The sequence below is a fragment of the Sciurus carolinensis genome, unplaced genomic scaffold (assembly GCF_902686445.1).
Source record: "Sciurus carolinensis unplaced genomic scaffold, mSciCar1.2, whole genome shotgun sequence".
Lineage (NCBI taxonomy): Eukaryota > Metazoa > Chordata > Mammalia > Rodentia > Sciuridae > Sciurus > Sciurus carolinensis.
Window position 1 is genome coordinate 115,425 of NW_025920174.1, and position 19,695 is coordinate 135,119.

The following is a 19,695-nucleotide window of genomic DNA, read 5'->3' on the forward strand; positions in this document are numbered from 1 at the left end:
CATTTACAAAAGAGTAGCAAGGGGACAAGAGAGAACAAGAGTGATCAGGAAACAAGAAGTAGATGGGCATGGTTACCTATGTGTGCATGTGTATGTGTGTGTGTGTGTGTGTGTGTGTGTGCACGTGCATGTGTGTATGCATGTGTATGTGTGTGGGTATATGTATGTGTGAATGCATGTATATGTAAGTGTGTCTGTGTATATATGTCTGTGTATGTGTGTGTGTGTAGGTATATGTATGTGTATGTGTGTATATGTAAGTGTGTATGTGTGTGCATGTGTGTATGTGTGTATATGTCTGTGCATGTATGTGTGTATGTGTATGTGTGTGTATGTGTGTGGGTATTTGTGTGTGTATGTGTGTACATGTGTGCATCTCTCTGTGTATGTGTATGTGTGCATGTGTGTGTATGTATGTGTATGTGTGGGTATATGTAAGTGTGAGTGTGTGTGCATGTGCGTATGTGTATGTGTCTCTATGTATGTGTATATGTGTATGTATGTGTGCTTGTGTGTGTCTTTGAGTCTGTGTATATGTGTGCATCTGTGCATGTGCGTATGTGTATATATGTGTGTGTGTGTTGGAAGATATCCAAGAGGTGACATTGGAATGGGGAGGTATTTAGCCAACAAGCCGATGAGAGGTTGTCTCATGTGAGAGTTATCCCAAAAGCCAGTTCTCCACCATCATCATTATCCTTGTTTTGGTGGCTGCAGTTTTACATGGATTCCTTAATCCTGAGCAGGAAGTACATTCACAGTATTCAAAAGACAAACAATGAATGTATGTGGTAAGGAAAAACTAAAGTCTTTTACTTCCTCAGCTTTGAACCTGCCCTCTTCCCATCCCCTTCCTATCACATGACCCCCCAAACTCTAATTCCTAGTTCATGTTTCTTAGAATTTCTTTGTGCAAAGACAGGCAAATATTGGTGTGTTTTCATGTTTTCTTCTTTCTTGCACAGAAGACAGCATGTGCTACATACTACTCTTCACTCTTCTTCTTAATTATGTAATATTGGATAGCTTTCTATATGGATACTTAAAAAGCCACTTCATTCTTTTGTATAGCCTCACAGTAACACATTATATTTAACTAGACTCCTATTAACAAACTTTCAAGTTGTTTCCAGTCTCTGGATATGGAAAACAAATTCATGTTGTAATGAATAACCTTGGTTATATGAGCAGGTTTGGTTGTATGATAAATCCTGGAGTGGATTTGTAGATGCGTGCACTGATTTGATAGAGATTGCTGCCAGAGGCTTACATTTCTTTGGCTTTACATAGTTAGGAATATCACATAAATCTACAGAGACTTTTACCTGTGGACTGGTGTCCAGGTCAGTCAGAATGAGTCCTTGGTGGGGAACCTTTAGCACTTAGATGATTAAAATAACACTGGTGTTCCACTACTCACAATAGTGGGAGCTAGCAGGGGAATAGAAAGAGTAATACATAATAAAGTCATCATAAGTTGAAAATTTTAAGTTGGCAATTTTTTAACATGACTAATCTACTGAACATCACAGCTCAGTCTGGTCTACCTCAAACATGCTCAGAACACTGAGATTAGCTACTATTGGGCAAAATCAACCAACACAAAGCCTATTTTATAATCAAGTGTTAAATACCTTATTTATACACACATGGGTGGGCGTTTTGTGGACATGATAAAATGCAAACACACAGAACACAATAACACAATGTCAAAACCACTGGCAACACAACACATGGTACAGTGTGTTGGCTTCCCCAGCATGGAGTTACCCCTCACCACTGCTGCTCAGCATCACAGGAATATCACACCACAAATTATGCCCAGGAAAGATCAAAATTCACAATCCCAAGTATGTTTTCTACTGAATACATGTTGCTCTCACATCACTGTAAAGTAGAAACATTGTGAGTTGAACCATCATAAACTGAGTAAGATCTGTAACAGAAAGTTCTGAAAGTTTCCTATGTCTTACAGCTTATTAGTGGCCAAGTCAATAATAGCCCAGGATATCCCTTTTCAGCACAGCCAGCCCCTGCCCACTAGTCCCAAGCCACCTGTCTCCTAATTCTGTTTATCTAAAGGTCCTTCAGACTAACTATATATTTAGCACAGTGCTGGAAGTTGAGAAAGAGGCCGTTCTCAAAGAACTACCCATCCCATTGGAGATACTGGCCTTTTAGCAAATACAACAACACATTAGTTCCACTGCCCAAAGTAGAATCAGGGTTGTCCAGGACAAAAAATAAAGAAAACTCACATTTCTTAATGTTATTGCTACAAAACTCTGTTAGTCTAAAACTAGAGAAAAAGATCAGATGCAAGGGAAAAAATAGTTGAGTTTGGTTCCTCCCAGCACTGCCTGGCAGAGGGATGGTAGGAAAGAGAAGCCCATTTGGGGCCTGTGATCAGCTGCTGCAGCCCTGAAATAACAGAAACTGTTCTGTCCCCTTCAAATAACCTGGCTTTGTCCAACGCAACTTTCAGTTTCACAGATAGTTATTTTTCCCTCAGGAGAAGAAATGGGCAAACTGATTTGAAAATATTTACTTAATTTCTCTGTTGTGTAAGCAGCAAGAGTAAATAAAATTTTTAATGTGGAGATGTCAGCTCAAAGCACACTCGCTGCTGTCTTTTTTCACTTTTTTAAAAGTTCTGTCCATTCACATGTATTTTTACCTAATTACAATCATAAAAGTTGATACAGTTATGTGATCTGAGATTTTTCCTTTAGATTACACTATGAGCATTTTCCACGTTTCCCTGACTTCCAGATTACAGAGGTCACCTAACATCCCACAGATCTCCATTATCTGTGGTAGCCATTTCACTGTTCTTGCCAGTGAGACCTATCAAACACCTCATCTGGTTAGATGGCATTGTCAGAGGCATTGAAAATGCCTTTGAGAAATGCCTTTTGGAAGATGAAATGAGCTAGTAGCCCCACCTATATTATGTATCTACTGGACAAAAAGATGGCCTCAGACTCTAAAAGGCCATGTAGATAATAATTCTGCCTATGGCAGGTTGGATATATGACTAAAAGTTTATAAGTAAAACACATGGCATTTATTTTCATGATTAATAATCAAAAAATTAAAACTACTATCTCACCGTGCCAATTCTATCTTCCTCTTTTCTGTCTCCTCATGCCAGAACAGCATAAAAGGGAACAATATTGCTACTGGCTTAATCTTGACTTCAATGTGTCAGTGGCAGACTCAGAATGTGCTGTTCCCTGAACAGAGGAAGAAGGCCTGTGGCTAAGGTCAGCAGGTGAGGGAGTGGGTACTATGTTGAGGGTCAGGGTAACCTCACTTGACTTTGACACAGAGAAGCATCCCACACCTTGCAAAAAAGGAGGCAAGTGTTAGGGTAGAGTGCTAGCAGGTGAAAATGGAGAAGGTTCCATACAGAGGGAGTCTGGTCCTTAAAAGGGCACCAGGCACAGAATGGGAGGGCAGCCGGGAGTAACCACTGAATGGAGCAGAGGTGACTGGGGTAGGATTGCCCTCAGGCAGAGGGCACCCTGCTTGGACCCAGGCCAGGGAAGGCGGGGCTCGGAAGTGGTGGCTTACAGGAGGCAGGGCCCCATGTCCACAGGAGCTCATGGGGAGGCTGGACCAGAGGGGGCGCTTGGGGAGGCGGGCCCAGTGAAGGGGTCAGCGGGCAAGCGGTGGACTGGGCCCTTGTGTGGAGGTCCCGGTCAGAGTGAGTCCAGCAGCCGCTGGAACCTGGGGATCTCCCTGCATGTCCCGCCGCCAGTGCACTTCCCGCGCTCTCGCCCCTCCATGCTCCTGCTTTTGGGGCAGTGCTTGGGGCTGGCTTTCTGCATGGGGTCGCAGGAAGAGGCACGGAGCTGGAGTGACACTGCGGAGCAAGTAAGTGGGAAAGCTGAGGGGAGCCGCGGGGGCAGGGGTGACCCGGGTGAGGCTGTGGTCCCCTCCCTTAGCCCGGGCCATGTGGCTTCTGGACAGGATTCTTAGGGCAGTTGGACGCAAGGCGGGGAGGCATCACCTTCCTGTCCTTTCTCAGCTTTCTGCCGGATAGCTTCCCCTTCTGCTGGTCACTTGTGGGTCACTTCTCCTTCATTCGTGGTGCAAACCTGACCCTGAGGCTCCCGCAGGGCTGTGCTTGGGACCTCCAAGCCCTGTGGAACCCACTTATCTTCGTAGCTTCTGTTTATCTGCCCATATTTCAACTGGTCCTTGCTAATTTCTGAGGCCGAAACTCCTGTCCCCAATTAATTACATGGTTTCATTTTTACTGAGGGTTTGTTGTTCTTTTGTTGATACAGGGAGAAAGGTCAACCTGGGGAAAGTTCCAGACTCCTGGAAGCTCAGTCTTTCCCATGCGGAAACGGGGAAAACCTGACTTTCCCATTCAGGTCTCAGCAATGGGTCAGCAACTTAAAAATCTCCTGGAACCAAAGCTTTGTTCCTTTAACTGATAGCCTGTACCTTTGATGGAGCTTGTGCTTTAACTGGCGTAACCTCACAGGGGAATAAAACCAGCAAATATGAAACCCCAGTCCCAAGGACGAGGAAAGTCCTTTGGAAAGTATAAAGCGGCTTTACACAAGTGGCACTGTAGAGACCTGTGAGAGAACTGACTGTCACAGTAATGCGGAGGAGCTGCTTGCACACACATCTTTTAAGTGATAAATGGTCCAGCTCAAAACCTGTTTTTGCCAGATGGGAGGCAAACGTAGGAGTACCTCTTCTCCCTTGTTTCAGCCCCTTCTTTTGAAGGACAAATCTGAAAGAGAAGTCTCCCCAGTCAGTGCTTAATTTCAAGCAGAAATTAAGACTCTCTTATGAATGTGTTTGTTAATCAAGTGGAGGTGGTGATAATTCTCTCTGTGGATTGGGTCATCAGGTGCAGTAACCAATACAAATCCCAAGAGGCTTTGTGGTGGTGTGGGACAGGTGCAGATTTTCGATCCAGAGACAGGATGGTCCCCTCTCTGCCATCTTCAGTGCAGTTCCTTTTGGGCATATTGCCAAGGATTCAGCTCATGGTAGGGGCCTGGTATATGTATTCAGTATAAGGAAGATGTTTTAGTAAGCAGTTAAGGGCATGTTTGCTGCTGGAGTTTGAGTCTTGATTCTGTCACTTACCATCTCTGTGATCTTGGGCAGATTATTTAGTGCTTCAATTTCCACTTCTGTAAAATGTGGGAAAATAGTTGTGCGTTTAAAATTGGGTTGGCACTGTATGTCAGCGGTTGCTCTTGTGCAGCAGGTGAGTGGAAGCAAGGAATTTAGTGTAAAGATCCTGTAACTTTGTTGTGGGGTGGAGGGAGGACAGTGGGGGAAGGACTTAAGCGAAGATTCTGTGTATGAACTAGGAGGACCAATTAACCCTCTAAGGTCCACAAGTTCAAGCAGGCTTAACATATTCTAAACTTTCCTTCTTAGAAATACATGGATTCAGCCCATTTAGTGGTTTCATGTGGTCTTTAATACATGGTAATAATTTGTCTTGAAAATGACTGAATGAAACAAATGAAAATAAAAACAAAACATTTCAAGGTATGAAGTTCTATAAAAATTTGCAACTGGACCTTTGAGTAAAGCTCAAAGATAGAGTAAACTCTATTTTTTTTTTAATTTTGTGGTTTTTGTTTGTTTGTTTTATGAAGCAAAATTTAAGAGACAGGCTCTTACCCCAGACTTCCTGGTTTCACATTCTGACTGTGCACTTCCTAGAGGGTTATTTCATTTCTGAGCCTTTATGTTTCAATGAGGATGACAAAACTACTTAAATACATGGATTTTAAAGATTGAAAGAACTGAGCTACTTAAACCTTAGAACAGAACCTGGAAATGTAGTCAGTGTTCCAGTCTCAGTAATTATGCCCTTCAAAATTATATGTAAACTTAATTTTAAAGATGTATTCAGGTATGTAAATTTATGCAAATCTTGATGTAACTAAGTATGCCCATTAATCTACATTGCAATTTTTATTTATCATTTACTTTTCATTTGAAATACACTAATAACACTGGAGAGGCAAGATCCTGCCTCCATCCCCACTCCACCAATCTCTAAACATTATTATTTATAGTGGAATAATTATGGTACTTCTGCTTTAAAAGAGTCTTGCAGAAGATTAATCTTAAAAAGGAAGTCTCTTGCTTAAAATCAGTCTGCTGATTTATTTGTTTTTATAAGTTTTAAATTTAAATAATGATTGGCTTTATTCCTATGATTAGAAAGGCAGTTTTAACTTTACAAAATAGTAGTAGCCACCAGTTATTGAGTGTCTTCAGTCTCTCCGAGAATTTGTTGAAGACTTTTGTGTAAAAGAAATAAGAAGCTGGGTGTGGTGGCTCACGACTATAATCCCAGCAGCTCAGGAGGCTGAGGCAGGAGGATGGCAAGTTTCAAACCAGCCTCAGAAATTTAGTGAGGCCCTAAGCAACTTAATGAAATTCTGTCTCAAAATAAAATTTTTAGATAGGTCTGGGAGTGTGGTTTAGTGGTTAAGCTCCCCTGGGTTGAATCTCCAGTATTGTCCTCCCCAAAAAAAGCAATAAAGTATTATGATCAACCCCCTTTCAAATATAATCAGACTGCATAGGTTCAAATCTGGGCACCACTATTTCTTGACTGTGTATACTTGGGCAAGAAACGTAACCTCTCTGGGTCTCAGTTTCATCATCTGTAAGAATGATAATAGTTCTTGCCTAATAGGTTTGGGATGACAGTAAAGTTAGCACAATTGGCAGAGCCCTTTTATAGAGAAAGAATATCAAATTAATACCACAAAATTAGGTGCTAAAGTGACCACTTAGAGTGACCCGTTGGAACAGATCATACCTGAAAAACAATACAAATATCACCCAGTTTTGGGGGCCTCTTACAAGGGAGGGAGCTCCAAACTTACAGTCTAAAAGTAATAATATGTTAATAAATTGTGGTTGCCTAGCATGTCTGAGACCCTGTGTTTGATAATAAATGCACTTATATGCTTTTATGGTTTTTGGGAGGATAGAGTTAATTCAGACAAAGCATTTGCCTATAATAAGCACTAAGGTAATAGTAGCAGTTTTTAGCATTTATATTCAGCCCTTCTAAATCTCCAGAAATTTCACTACAAAGTCTCAGTGACCTGCTTTACAAAGGACAGTCAGGAAAGTTCACCAAGGAGAAGTGATGCACCCAAGCTACCTGGGTGGTGCTCACACCAGAACCCAGCTCTGATGAGGGCAATGCTGGAGCTGGCCTTGACTCCTCTAGGTAGTAGCCTACTGTCATATTGAGCACAGAATTGGTTTAAATGTGATACTTGTTTTTAACTCCTGGCACATCAATAGTGTTCAATGAATGCTGATCAGAATTCCAGCATCTATTGTAATACATTTTTGATTCCCTGAATTTAAAAATTTCTTATAAATTTTCATTTAGGGCCACATCTTTGTATGGGGGGGAAACAGAGAAGACAAATACACGTATACATGTGGTATGCATGTGTGTGTGCACGGTGTGTGTGTGTGTATCAGTCCCAGATTGTGCAAATTGCAGGCCCCTAAATCATGCCTCAATTATGTACATGAATGTGATTGCTGAAATGGAATCATAGAACTGAATAAGGAAGGAGGATACTGTGGTAGAAATTCCAGATTTTCTCACCCTTCACAGCCAGTCTTGTCTTATTTCTTGGGGGTGGAAAGGAGGGTCCTGAGCACTGTAAGATGAGTTGTATGTGACTGTGTTTCTAACTAGCACTTTCTCAAAGACTTGGATGCACAGGTTTGAGGACTCTTGCTCAGTGTGCTGTTGGAGATGCATTCAAGAATTTGAGCTATGTATCTGTATCCCTGGAGCTTATCCCTTATTTTTCACAAGGAAAGAAAGCAGGGTTACTGCCTTAAGGTCACTTAATTTTTTTTCCAAATCTTTCTGGAAATGTTTTGTAATTTTAGCTCAAATTTGAAGTTTCTTCTTTCATTGCTGAAGTTATGACACCCCAAATTGCAAGTGGCTAGTAGCTGAACAACTTGTAGCACCTTTACTCCAAAGGAAGAGTAGTTTTGTGCAGGTGACATAGAAAACCCAAAGGGGAATGCTCCCACACTGACAGTTTTTGAACTGGTGACAAACAACATCTCAAGTGACCTTCCAAATCTGACCTTGGTTTTAGTCCAGGTTCTGTAGCAGACCTCTAATGTAGTTTATCTCATCAGTTACTGGATCTTAGTTTCAGTATTTTAGAAAGCCCTCAGAGGTGTGGAGACCAGCTGCTAGATGAATTCCTCATGCTTATCTCTCTATGACTTTGGTTGGGGTGTCTGGTGAGGCTGGTCTAAGTTGGCATCTCTTAGATGTGTTAAATGAGACCTACAGTCATGGATTCAGAGATAAAGCCCAAAAGGAAGAGTAGAGGATATAATCCCACCTTTGTGCTCTGTTAATTAGCCTGAGTCAGTCAAGCATCTAAACCCAAATGGAGTTTATAGACTATAGATTTAGGCTTTGCCTGTGCCTGCCCATCTGATATTCTTTCCCACCGATGGGCTGTATTAATCAGCTTTTTGGTACTATACAAATACCTGAGACAATCAATTTATAAAGATAAAAGATTTATTTTGATCACAGTTTCGGAGGTTCCAGTCCATGATCAGTTAGGCCCATTACTTTCAGGCCTGCGGTGAGGCAGCAACATTATGGGGGAGTCACACGGCAGAGTAAAAACATTTACCTCCTTGCTGGGAAGCAAAAGAGAGAAAGGAAGAGACCAGAGTCCTACAATCCCTTTCAAGGACATGCGCCCAATGACTCAAAGAACTCCTACCAGGTCCTACCTCCTAAAGTTTCTGCCACATCCAAACACCACCAGGCTCTAACACATTGGCCTTTGGGGGACACTGAAGTTCCAAAATATAGCATGAACTTGTGGAATGTTTGCTTGTTTGTTTTGTGAGACTGGAGACTGAACCCTGAACCCGGGGAGATTTAAAACCGAACTACACCCCCATCCCTTTATTTTTTATTTTGAAACAGTGTCTCCCTAAGTTGCTTAGGCTGGCCTTGAACTTGTGATTTCCCTACCTCAGTCTCCTGGATTTCTGGCGTGCACCATCACACCTGGGTCTTGGAATGTTTTAAGGACATTTCTCCATTTTTCCCTTAGCTGTGATTCCACACTGTGATAGATCCTGGAAGAAAACAGGCCCTCTTTCATTCAAATTATAAACTTATAAGAAGCACCTGCAATTTTTTAAAATAATTATAATTGAACTTATATTTGCACTAATTGATGATGAATAGGTACAGAGATGTTCAACTCCACTGCTCTCATAGTGTAGCTACATGCTTGAAACTTTACTTATCCTTCAATTTCCTGGGAGTGATTGCTGCTTGGTTCATACAAGTTCAAGAGGCAGTGACAAATCCATGAAGCTGATTAGTTCTGAGCATAATTTCTGTATTGAACTTTAAATTCCTTTTTCCCTTTCACCCCACTCCAATAAACAAAGCTACATCTAGCCATACCTCCATCCTAAAACCCTCCATAGTCATAGAACAGAATAATCTTGACCTTTTTCATTTATTTTTTTTCTTTTTGGGGCTGGGGATTGAACCTAGGGCCTTTCACATGCTTGGCAAGTGTTCTACCACTGAGCTCCATCCCTAACCCTTTTCCATTCCTTTGTATCTACCAAAGCTTACCTCACGTTTATATTTTCATGAGCATAATTTTTCCTTTTTAGTTAGATAGTACACCCTTGATTGTAGAGATCATGGCTTATATTGTGGTCTGAACATCAGATCCTGAAGAAGTAATCTTCACTTGGTAGAACCAAAGAATCTTACTCAAATCATCTCTTTGGGGTTGCACTACAAGTTGGTGGGAGCTAAGGTTACTATTTATGGAAGTTCTTTCCATGAAGCTGAAAATCAGTAACTTTGTTCCCAAGTCCTACCCCCAAATTCTTATAAGACAATGGAGAAATACTCAAACAATAAAAAGTATCAGGAATTCCTAACTCAAAACAATAATGATGACTCTGGTGCCAGCTGGCACCAGAAATCTCTCTGTTCTGGGATGTTTTGGTTCTAGGTCAATCTGAGTGGAAACATGGACTGAAGTATAGCTATCATGATCCCCTGAGATATCAGATAGTCATCTCACAAATGAAAAACCCACTGCTCTTGTTCTTCTTAAATCTTGCTTATTTTCTTGAAAAACCTATTTTAAAAAGGAGGAGACTTCAAAGAAAATACTTCAGATAAATCAGAGAACTTAATACCTATGGGGGTGTTGGACTTTCTGACCATAGTTATTTTATGTTCACCCAAATATCCATTAGCTGGTGAGCAAATAAAATGTAGCCTATTTTGCAATTGTAGGGAGGGAAAGGCCTGAAATGAATCTGCAGAACTAGCAAATAACTTGCCCAGGATCCTCCCAATGCTCTTTTATGCATCTCACCTCTTTTCAAAATCAGAGACCAGCATTCACTTAGGAATTGTTTGGTTCCCATTTGGACAGTCATCAGGGTGACTTTCAACCTAAATCCTGTATTGATTTCTCTCTATTCATGTTATTTTGAGTATGAAGGTGTATAGTGACTTCTAGTGCTAATTTACAACAACAACACACACACACACACACACACACACACTTGGAATAAAAGAGAGGATGGGGTTAAACAATTTCTCAAAAACCCTCAGTTTTCAAAATGGAAATACCTTCATTGTTTTTTCTGCTATGGACTGGATACCTGCTAGTTTGTCAAAACTGAAGAGATATGGAAAAGTGTTAAGAGAAAGAATTTAACCATCCCAAAGTATACACCATTCGCATTCTGGTGCAGGTTCCATACAAAAAAATGCATAGACTTGCAAAAATGGATCTTGTTAAATGTAGTGTTTTGTTGCCTGATACAATGCTTTAAAATGTGTCATGAATAAACGTGTCAGGATAAGCTGGGTTATATGTGATAACAAGCCCCTCATTCATTTCTTGGTTATACACCTTGTCTATCCTTATTAGGCAGTAAAATGCATGTGTACATTGTTGCCCTTGTGAACTTGTGCCTGATGGAGCTCCTGATCCAAACACTGATAACTACTATACTGGAGGATAGAGTATCTGTAATTTAATTCATGACCCAGAAGTGACAAACATTACTTGCCTTCACAAGTTATTGGTCACAGCTAGTCATGTGGCCCCACCTACCTGCAAGGATGGTAACTCTTCAGGAGGAGAGGTAGAAGAATATTTGATGAACAACATTAAAGTTTAGTAACAAGAGGATTAATTGATGCCAGTAAATATAGATCCACATCATCATTTTAAACAACTCTATTGTAATTACCGTATCATGATGTGTATGTGTGTGTGTGTGTTTATCTATTTATTTATTTATTTATTTTGATACTGGGAATTGAACCCAGGGGTACTTGACCACTGAGTCATACCCCTCAGCCCCCCCCCAAACTTTTTTGTAATTTATCAGAGATAAGGTCTTGCTAAGTTGCTGAGGCTGACTTTGAACTCACAATCCTCCTGCCTCAGTTTCCTGAGTTGCTGGGATTACAGGTGTGTGCCACCATGCTCAGCTTTAATTGAACCCCTTTTAAAGGATATTTTGGACAATTTCCAATTATAAACAATTGTTTTAAAAAAGTTGCAAAGAATTTTCTTGTGTATCTATTTTTTTCCTACTGATTTGTCTCCCTTATGATACTTTCCTATAAGTAGAATTTTCAAAGTAAAAGACGTGCATTCAGGTGAGAATATAAAATGCTTTAGTCACTTTGGAAAAAAATTTTGGCAGTTTCTTAAAAGTTAAATTTGCCAGGGATTTCAGTCCTAGGAAAACAAAAGAATAACTCCAGCACAAAGGATTGGCTGTGAATGTTCATTTAGGTTCTGAATTATTCACAATAGCCACAGGGTAAAGCAACCCAAATATCCATTAGCTGGTGAGCAAATAAAATGTAGAATGTCCATACAATTAAATACCATTATGATATAGAAAGGCATCAAGTACTGGTTGCTGCAGTGTGGACAAACCTTGAAGAAAAATATGCTAGATGAAAAATATCAGACACAAAACTCTACATATTGTAAGTTTCCATTTATATGAAATGACTGAAATGGGCAAAACCACAGAGACAAAATAATTTGGTGGTTGCAAAGGAGTGGAGACAGGGAAATTTGAGAGGTGATGTCTAAAGGGAGCAGGGTTTGCTTTTAGAATAATAAAAATGTTCAAATTGATTGTGGTGGTGGTTGCACAACTCTGTATCTGGTAAAAAGCATTTACTGGTGCACAAAAGGGAATTAGTGTCATTTTATGTAAATTACACTTCATACAGTTGTTTAAAGAATATGCAGACAGGGGCCTGCTGTCATGGGGGAGGTGGTGGTGCTTGGTGGCTACTGGCGGCCGAGGTAGAGAGGCAGCCGCGCCAGAGTTGGTCGTGGGCAGCTGCAGAGTCTCATTAAGTTCCCCAGGCTGGCTTCAAACTTGGGATCAACCTGCCTCAGCCTCCAAGTGGAATTACAGGTGTACACCACCAAACAAGGCTTATTATCCTTTGTTATACTGAAGAGTTGAAACTCCTAAATGAGGAAACTGAGGCTGGGTGAAGTTATGAAACTTGTCCAAAGTTACACAGCTTGTAAAGGGCACAGCCAAGATTCAGAGCCAGGTTGTAAAAATTAAGATGAACAAACTACGGCAAAGTTTTAGGAGAAAGAAAGATGTTTATGTTCCAGAGACCAGTCATCCACATCAGTGGCAGACAGATGAAGAAGGGGTTCGCACTGGAAAATGTAGCTTCCCAGTTAAGTACCTTGGCCATGTAGAAGTTGATGAGTCAAGAGGAATGCACATCTGTGAAACTGCAGTAAAAAGATTAAAAGCTACTGGAAAGAAAGCAGTGGGATCATCGTAGAGGAGGCGGCTCAGCACAGTGCTTGGACTCAGAGCAACCACTGGGGCTCCGGGCGGCTGCCTGAGGGGGAGCAGCGTGGTGAGCTGTTTGGACCCAGAACGACTGCTTCCGAACACCGGGGGGTTGCCCGGAGGAAGAGGAGAAGCGCGGCGGGTTGCTAGGTCTAGGAGTGACTGCATCAGAGCTACAGGCAGCTGCCTGAGGAGGAGCTGCCTCAGAACAACCGTTTCTGAACACCAGGGGGTTGCCTGGAGGAAGAGGAGAAGTGCAGTGGGTGGCTTGGTCTAGGAGTGACTGCATCAGAGCCACAGGCAGTTGCCAGAGGAGGAGGCGAGTGGTGAGTTATTTGGACTCAAAGCGACCGCTCCTGAACACAGGTGGCCTGCCTGGAGGAGGAGGGCGGTGGATCCCTTGGTCTCTGAGCGACCACTCCGGAACACCCTGGGGGCTACCCCGAGGAGAAGGAGGAACAGGGTGGGTCACTTGAACTTGGTGTGAATGCCTAGGGCTACAGGCAGTTGGCGGGAGGAGGAGATGCAAAGTGAGTTGCTTGGACTCCTAGAGACTGCGTCGGCAACCGGGCGGCTGTCCAGAGGAGGAGGTGTGTGGTGGGTCTCTGGGACTTGGAGCTATTGTACGGGGCTCCAGGTGACAGCTCAGAGGAGGGGCCGCATAGCCAGGCAATTAGGTGCAGAGCAGGGTCCCAGGACCTAGGCGGCTTCTTGCTGGAAGAGCCACACAGAGACACGCCTAGGGGCAGAGCGAAGTTTCCAGGACTGCGGGCAGATTCTCTGAGGAGAGGCAGCCTAAGGAGATTTGTCTGTGAAGGGTGAGGCTCCCAGGCCCAGGAGGTAGGTCCGGGCCCCTGGGAATGTTGCAGCCCAGGTGGTAGTTGTAGATTGAGGGGAACCTGTAGGAGGGGAACTGACCAGCAAGACCTCCCCACCGGGTAAGTTTTCCCCGCCGGGTGAGGTTTTCCCACAAGGTCGGTAAAACCAGAGACACAGGAACAAACAGGCCATGCCTCAGCCCGCAGCCTAGTTCCCCTTTGGATGACCATTGGTCAACAAGTGGAGGTACCTCTGCCCACTAGCAGGGAATATACCCCACCTGAGGGTCACCACCCCTAGAGAGGCAGCTTCCTTGTGGAGCACAACATTATCAACTTCCTCCAAGACTGCAGGCTACTGAAGGATAAGAGGGGATATACTAGCAATCTTCAGGGACATTATAAGTCAATAGAGGAAATCTGCAATATCTTAATGACCCACTGATTCTTGAACAATATGAGAAAACAAGGGAAGAAAATGCCCCAAACAAATCTAGATGTTACATCAATAAAATCCAACGACAGCATGGCAGAAGAAATGACAGAAAGGGAGTTCAGAATGTACATAATTAAAATGATCAGGGAAGCAAACGATGAGATGAAAGAGCAAATGCAGGCATTGAATGATGAGACAAAAGAGCAAATGCAGGCATTGAATGATGAGATGAAAGAGCAAATGCAGGCATTGAATGATAGCACCAATCGACAGTTAAAAGAGCAAATACAGGAAGCAAAAGATCATTTCAATAAAGAGTTAGAGATATTGAAAAAAAAAAACAAACAGAAATCCTTGAAATGAAGGAAACAATAAACCAAATTAAGAACTCCATAGAAAGCACAACCAATAGGATAGAACACCTGGAAGACAGAACCTCAGATATTGAAGACAAAATATTTAACCTTGAAAACAAAGTTGAACAAACAGAGAAGATGGTAAGAAATCATGAACAGAATCTCCAAGAACTATGGAATATTATGAAACAGCCAAATTTGAGAATTATTCGGATTGAGGAAGGCTTAGAGAAACAAACCAAAGGAATGAACAATCTATTCAACGAAATAATATCAGAAAATTTCCCAAATCTGAAGAATGAAATGGAAAATCAAGTTCAAGAGGCGTATAGGACTCCAAATACACAAAATTACAACAGACCCACACCAAGGCACATTATAATGAAAATACCGAACATACAAAATAAACACAGAATTTTAAAGGCTGTGAGAGAAAAGAACCAAATTACATTCAAGGGGAAACCAATACAGATATCAGCAGATTTTTCAATCCAGACCCTAAAAGCTAGAAGGGCCTGGAACAACATTTTTCAAGCTCTGAAAGAAAATGGATGCCAACCAAGAATCTTATAACCAGCAAAACTTACCTTCAAATTTGATGATGAAATAAAATCATTCCATGATTAACAAAAGCTAAAAGAATTTACAAAAAGAAAGCCAGAGCAATTAGACAGACCAAAGAAATTAAAGGGATATGAATAGGAAAAGAAGAACTCAAACTATCCCTATTTGCTGATGATATGATTGTATACTTAGAGGAACCAGGAAATTCCACCAGAAAAATTTTAGATCTCATAAGTGAATTCAGTAATTAGCGGGATATAAGATCAATGCACATAAATCTAAGGCATTTTTATACATAAGTGATGAATCTTCAGAAAGGGAAATTAGGAAAACTACCCCATTCACAATAGCTTCGAAAAAAATAAAATGCTTGGGAATCAATCTCACAAAAGAGGTGAAAGACCTCTACAGTGAGAACTACAGAACACTAAAGAAAGAAACTAAAGAAAACCTCAGAAGATGGAAAGATCTCCCATGTTCTTGGATAGGAAGAATTAATATTGTCAAAATGGCCATACTACCAAAAGTGCTATACAGATTCAATGCAATTCCAATTAAAATCCCAATGATGTACCTTACAGAAATAGAGCAAGAAATTATGAAATTCATCTGGAAGAATAAAAAACCCAGAATAGCTAAAGCAATCCTCAGTAGAAAGAGTGAAGCAGGGGGTATTGCAATACCAGATCTTCAACTCTACTACAAAGCAATAGTAACAAAAACGGCATGGTATTGGTACCAAAATAGAAAGGTGGATCAATGTACAGAATAGAGGACATGGACACAAACCCAAATAAATACAATTTTCTCATACTAGACAAAGGGGCCAAAAATATGCAATGGAGAAAAGATAGCCTCTTCAACAAATGGTGCTGGGAGAATTGGAAATCCACATGCAACAGAATGAAACTAAACCCATATCTCTCACCATGCACGAAACTAAACTCAAAATGGATTAAGGACCTCGGAATCAGACCAGAGACTGTGCATCTTATAGAAGAAAAAGTAGGTCCAGAGCTTCAACATGTCGACTTAGGACCAGACTTCCTCAACAGGATTCCCATAGCACAAGAAATAAAAGCAAGAATCAATAACTGGGATAGATTCAAACTAAAAAGCTTTCTCTCAGCAAAGGAAACTATCAGCAATGCAAAGAAAGAGCCTATAGAGTGGGAGAAAATCTTTGCCAATCATACTTCAGATAGACAAATAATCTCCAGAATCTATAAAGAACTGAAAAAACTCTACACCAAGAATGCAAATAATCCAATCGACAAATGGGCTAAGGAAATGAATAGACACTTCACAGAAGATCTACAAGCAATCAACAAACATATGGAAAAATGTTCAACATCTCTAGTAATAAGAGTAATGCAAATCAAAATCACCCTAAGATTCCATCTCACCCCAATTAGAATGGTGAGTATCAAGAATACAAGCAACAACAAGTGTTGGCGAGGATGTGGGGAGAAAGGTACACTCATACATTGCTGGTGGGACTGCAAATTAGTGCAGCCACTCTGGAAAGCAGTGTGGAGACTCCTTAGAAAACTTGGAATGGAACCACCATTTGACCCAGCTATCCCACTCCTTGGCCTATACCCAAAGGACTTAAAATCAGCATATTACAGAGATACAGCCACATCGATGTTCATAGCTACTCAGTTCACAATAACCAGATTGTGGAACCAACCTAGATGTCCTTCAATTGATGAATGGATAAAGAAACTGTGGTATATAGATACAATGGAATATTACTCAGCCATAAAGAATGATAAAATTATGGCATTTGCAGGCAAATGGATGAAACTGGAGAATATCATGCTAAGTGAGATAAGCCAATCTCAAAAAAACAAAGTTCGAATGATATCGCTAATAAGTGGATGATGACACATAATGGGGGGTGGGAGGGTTTAGTGTTATGGTTAGAGTTAGGGTTAGGGAGGGGTGCAAAAATGGAGGAAGGAAGGACTGTATAGAGGGTAAAGAGGGGTGGGAGGGGTGGGGGGAAGGGAAAAAATAACAGAATGAATCAAACAGCATTACCCTATGTAAATTTATGATTACACAAATTGTATTCCTTTACACCATGTATAAACAGAGAAACAACATGTATCCCTTTTGTTTACAATAAAATTAAAAAAAAGAATATGCAGACAATCACTCACATATTTTTCAAGATTTGGATCTACTTTGTCAAATTGCCCTCCAGAAAGAAAACTTTATTACTCTTAGTAGTAACCATTTACATTGCTACTATTGAGACAGGAATTTGTCATGAGTAATGTTTGACACTATAACTTTCACATCAGTCCCAAAGGGTCTGTTGATTATGACTGTGATTTTTAAAGAAGGTGATTTTATTACATTTCCACTTCCCTCTAATGCACATGGGAAAGTATGGCAAATCATCCAGAGAAAACACAGTAAAAAATTCAGGGTGAAGAAAAAATAAAGGAAAATTCAGGGTAAGTTCAGTTTTCCAGAGTTTCCAGGAGTTTTGAGTTGCATAATGAGCCCATCAGAATAAGGCTGAGGAGCTTTACTCATCATAAGAGATACAACAGCAGGGAGCTCAGTGTCAATGTCAAGCCCAAGGTAAAAATGAAACAGAGTACAAATATTCTAATATCATCTCTCCTCTTACAAGAAAGATCACCCAGGTGACCAGGCAGGTTAAGAGCCCACTAGATCTGTTGACTCCAGTTCTGGCCTGGACACAAACTCTGATATAGAGTCAAAACTACCTTTCCAGATGAATACTCCTTTTGAGGAATTTTAGTGAATTTGACTTTTAACCCTTATATTTAAGGACACCCTCCTGATCTTACTCTTCCATTTCTTTTCTCTCATGCAGGTTGGACTCAGGGTCCCAAGGCAACTCAGGCTGCTGCAGAGGCTGGTATGTATACCCACAGCACTCCTCACAAGTCACTTCTCTTTCTCTGCTGGTTCTTTTGAACCAGGTACCCTCTTTAGCTTCTGGGGTTGCTCATAGAAGAATTCTGACATGAGGCTGCATAGCTGATTCTTTGTATGTTTTCTAATTTAAGTGGGTTTTTCTTTCTTGAAAGAGACTTGATTATTTCAGTAGGACTACAACAACAAAGCCTGGAGTTTCAAAGCCTTTCTTTTAAAAAGAATCTAAACATAGCATTTTCTTATTTTTTTACAGCATCCTTGCCCAGGAAAGAAACACTTTGTTGTGAAGTCAACAGCTAAGGAAACCAAAGAATTCACATTTGTAGATGAAGGCAAGCAGGTGAGAGCTGGGCAGGCTCTCACTGCATGTTGGAGGTTGGTAGGTTGAACCTTGAACAAACATTCAGAAATGCTGAGAGCTTGTTTGAAGCAATCTCAGTTCTTCCTTATGACTAGGTGTGCAGTGAAATATCAAAGTGTGAGGTCATGTATTTAGGCTCTGTTGAGACTTTCCTTTCTCTGGCTGGTATTTGAATTGATTTAGATTGTCTCATTATTAACAGTATCACAATCCTTACCATCTTTGGACTGGGATTTTGTCTGTCTATTTCTCTTTCTCAATATTTGCAGATTAAACCCAGGAACATTCTACCACTTAGCTACTTCCTCAGCCATTTTTATTGTATTTTGAGACAAAGTCTCACCAAGTTGTTTGGGTTGGCCTTGATCTGGTGATCCTCCTGGATCAGTCTCCTGAGCTGCTGGAAGTAATGGTATGATCCATCACACCTGGCATTCTTCTGGGTTTTTTTTGCTTGTCTTCCTCTACCTGCTTCCTTCACATGGTCCTCCCTATTCTGCCTCCCCATATTCCTAAATTTGTTAGTCTAGTATTTATTTTTTTCAAGTTTTTATTAGTGTTCACATTTCATAGATTAACATATGTATATGTACATATGTCAAGGATTGCGAAGTATCTGAGATTTTGCTCTGGTTTCAGGCTGGTAAGTTTGTAACTGTTTCATGGATGCTGGTAGAAAACAGGAGACTCCTGGATCAAAGACAAAGGACACCTTTTACTCTCAGTAACGGTAATAGCTATGGGATAGCATTTGCTCTATTCCTTGACCCCAGTCCCCAGAAAAAGTGAGGCAGAAAGGACCAAATGACCCCTACATATGCAGTTGGTTTCACGACAGCAAAGTTAAGTTTAGGGAACATGATCTAATAATGAACTTTGAACCTTCCTGATTTTTGCCCTTGCAGGAAAATATTCTCTTTATTAGTCTGGACATTAAGCCAACTTGCCCTCTGCTTTGAAAGGAAATACCATCTCTCTCCCAAGACTGTTCACTAGACAAATATCCTTGAAAAAATAGTTCAGAACAAAGGCAGCTAGTGTCTCAGTTTTGTAAAAGTTCAGAAATTCCAGCGACTCAGGGGGAATAGTATCTCAATAATACAAACATACACATATTCATTCATCCCACAAATAATTTTTGAGTTCCTGTACCTGCCCAGCACTATTGTAGGCATAAAATATCTTTCCTTTCACAGAGCTTGAGTTCTAAAAGTGGACAGAAATATACAAAAAAAATTGAAATGAAAATAATAGTATATTAGTAATTGGGAAGATGACAAACACCACTGACAAGACATAGCAGTGGAAGAT

At 40.9% G+C, this 19,695-nt stretch overlaps 1 long non-coding RNA gene across 1 annotated transcript; it reads left to right on the top strand.

Annotated features, from left to right (window-relative positions):
- Positions 1-3,821: 3,821 nt before the first annotated feature.
- Positions 3,822-18,386, top strand: LOC124974768 (uncharacterized). Its single transcript, XR_007106814.1, has 3 exons — positions 3,822-3,879; positions 17,959-18,003; positions 18,277-18,386. It is a non-coding gene; the product is annotated as an uncharacterized LOC124974768 (long non-coding RNA).
- The last annotated feature ends 1,309 nt before the right edge of the window (positions 18,387-19,695 follow it).